The sequence below is a fragment of the Anneissia japonica genome, unplaced genomic scaffold (genome assembly GCF_011630105.1).
Source record: "Anneissia japonica isolate Jap-2015-1 unplaced genomic scaffold, ASM1163010v1 scaffold4751_len126671_cov214, whole genome shotgun sequence".
NCBI lineage: Eukaryota > Metazoa > Echinodermata > Crinoidea > Comatulida > Comatulidae > Anneissia > Anneissia japonica.
In genome coordinates, this window is record NW_022749460.1 from 64630 (window position 1) to 67572 (window position 2943).

The 2943-nt window shown below is 32.3% G+C and overlaps 2 protein-coding genes across 2 annotated transcripts in view; one reads left to right on the top strand and one right to left on the bottom strand.

The window, feature by feature from the left end:
- The window catches only part of LOC117121096 (cytoglobin-like), a 34318-nt gene extending 34006 nt beyond the window's left edge, over nucleotides 1–312 (bottom strand). The window contains exon 1 of the mRNA XM_033266201.1: nucleotides 176–312. The gene's annotated coding sequence lies outside the window, so the exon portion shown is untranslated. The remainder of the gene's footprint in view (nucleotides 1–175) is intronic.
- Nucleotides 313–406: 94 nt separating this feature from the next.
- The window catches only part of LOC117121094 (delphilin-like), a 74718-nt gene continuing 72181 nt past the window's right edge, over nucleotides 407–2943 (top strand). Inside the window, exon 1 of the mRNA XM_033266196.1 lies at nucleotides 407–545. The gene's annotated coding sequence lies outside the window, so the exon portion shown is untranslated. The remainder of the gene's footprint in view (nucleotides 546–2943) is intronic.

A 2943-nucleotide genomic window follows, 5' to 3' on the forward strand; every position in this document is an offset into this window, starting at 1 on the left:
GGCCTATAGTTTGCGGAACGCCGCTTTAAAAGATTGGTGTTCATCATGACGATAAACTGTTTAACAAATATCTAGAGCTGTTGACATCAACCAATGTAATATTGTTTGATATTAATCAAGTTCATATGTGTCAAGTGTGCTTTAAGCGGACGCACGTAATTTGTACAGTACTTACTTGTAACGTAGTAAAGGTATTCAACGTTCAATCAAGGATTTCCACAAAGTATTACCAAAGGAGGTATATGGTTGCGTAAGGCAGCTCTCCCCCAATCTGGATCCTTACAACGATTACGCGTTGTAATGCTCAAGTTTGGTATCGTTGAACAATTTGAAATTGTATTTACTTTTTGTTTATAGGAACACCAACATAGTATCACAGAGTCCACAACCTTACGACGTGTGTGTTCAAGAGCAAAGTGCAGTTCACTTGGTCGTAAAAACACGGGTAGTTGCATTTAATATCAAATCGTTGTATAGAGGGCGTATACCATGAAGATGTAACGTACAAGAAGTCGAAATAAACCTATTTAATGGTCACATATTCAGTAAGTTTATCAATTATTATTATTATTATTATTATTATTATTATTATTATTATTATTATTATTATTATTATTATTATTATTATTATTATTATTATTATTATAAAAAAGGTAATTTAGTTGTGTGGTAATTTTATTCTGAAATAAGAGTATTGAATGAATGAATGAATGAATGAATGAATAAATGAATGGATGAATAAATGAATGGTTGGTTGTCGTATGAAAATCTTGTTCCGAAATAAGATATTGAATTTGCCGAGTTCAACAGCAATTTTCTTTAGGCCTACTTTAAAGTATTGTCAAAGAGTATGCTTTCTAGTCAAAACGGCAATTACCATACTGGTAATAAACCAAAACGGCTACACTTTTTGACCAGAACGGCAATGGACCAAAACGGCAATATATACCAAAACGGCAATAAACCAAATAAAATAAAACTTTAAACTACAGACAAAATGAGGCTAAAAGAATAGAAGTAAAAAATGCGAAAAAAACATTAATAACAATAATAAGGCCTATTAATAACAATATTATAACAACATACCGGTACACATTCAATAATAAAAGGATTGGTGGAAACACAATAAAAGCGATAAACATTGACATAAATCAAACTTTAAAATACAGACAAAATAAGGCATCTAAATAATTTGTCATGTTCAATAGAAGATGAACCCAGTCAGCAATATTTTGAGTTTTTACCCTAATGGAATTTTGTGACCTTTGACACCTTTGTTAAAATGAAATTCAGAGTATAGTTAACATGTTCACAATGCCTTGTGGAATATCCTTAAGTAATTTGTGTACATGAATAATTGTAAAATTTATGACTGAACTTTGAACTTTAACCTATGGGAATTTTGAACTCAAATGGAGAATTTTGAAAAATGTACTCTAATTACCCCTATGTAATGCCTGACTTCAGCCTGCACTGTTCTAAATGACCCAAGTTTTATTGAAATTTGCAAAATCATTTTCCTCTAGTAGTGAAATTGACCTCTGACCCTATGGAATGATGAGTATATTTCGCTTTTAGAAGATCATTCCTAGTAGATTTAAGTTGAAATGGACAATGTGTAAAAACCAACCCTAATGGCCTACAGTATGTGACCCCTGACCTTAGCCTATTCTCAATTATGAATTTTGATGTGTTGGATGAGGAGTAACTTAATCTATATATAATAGTATTACATTTAAATTTAAAAATTCCAAAATTCATAAAAACCATAGAACATGGCAGCCAAAAAGGCTGAATTACGAATTATGTGACAACAACAAAATAGGAAAATTACATTAACATTTACATAAAATAGTTTAGATAAAAAACAAGAGAATTAAACTACAGAATTATAAATAATAATACTATAGCAATCTGTTATTGTTATAATTATTATATAATTATAAATGATTGCTACAGTAATTATTATTATTATTATAATTATTATAATTATAATTATTATTATTAAATAATTTAATTTATTGCATCAAACCATTAAATTAAAGAATTGCGAATTACGCTAAACATCAATAACATCAAAAAGCATGAAGCACATCAGACATAATAGGAAATTTACATTAAAATTACAGAAAAAGGTTTTACAAATTCACATCAAAAAATAAAAGCATTCACAAATTGGTAAACAAGCTCCAAAAGGACACACTCAAAGCAAAGGAAAACAAAAAAAGCACAGAAGGACAGAAAACATCAGGAAGAAGAATACAAAAAAAGGAGGGGGAATTACTGAACCGCTGATTTACCGCAAGCGTCAAACCCGGGGAGGGGGGGGGGGAGAAAGTTACAAATCGATAGAGTTAATTTTAACAAGATAAGGTAATGGGCTGTTTGGGAGATCCTAAGTATCATTCCTAATAAATTCGAGCTCAAAGGGACAATTATAACAAAAATAACCATAATGACCCTTATGTAATCCTTGTCCTCAGTTTGTTGGGTGGCAGTGTCACTGGTTCTTGAAATGGGTCCAATCATTTGCCTGTGAAGAAAGATATTTAATCTGGAAATTATCCTTATTGACATTTGACCCCAAATCCATGAACGCCATAAAGACCCTGGCTCATGCCAACGCATAATGTGGAAAGGACAAGACTGCGCTATGTTATTTGTGAGAAAAGTAATCTTCTGATTGCCTCTCATTTTTTATTACCCCTATTATAATATTTGGACCCCAAATTTTAAATACTACTGTACCCCATAAACCTAAGATAGTATAGGCCTAATATTCGAGCGGTTAGCAGGGGCGCCGAAAGCTATAGCCATCGGCGCTGGTTCGAACGGCACGCTCGCCTATGGTTCTGGTGGTAGAACAAGTCTTCTCGGATAAGGACTATAAACCGTAGGCCCAGTGTATACAATGGCTCGGGTGCACTATAAAGAACCCAGTAC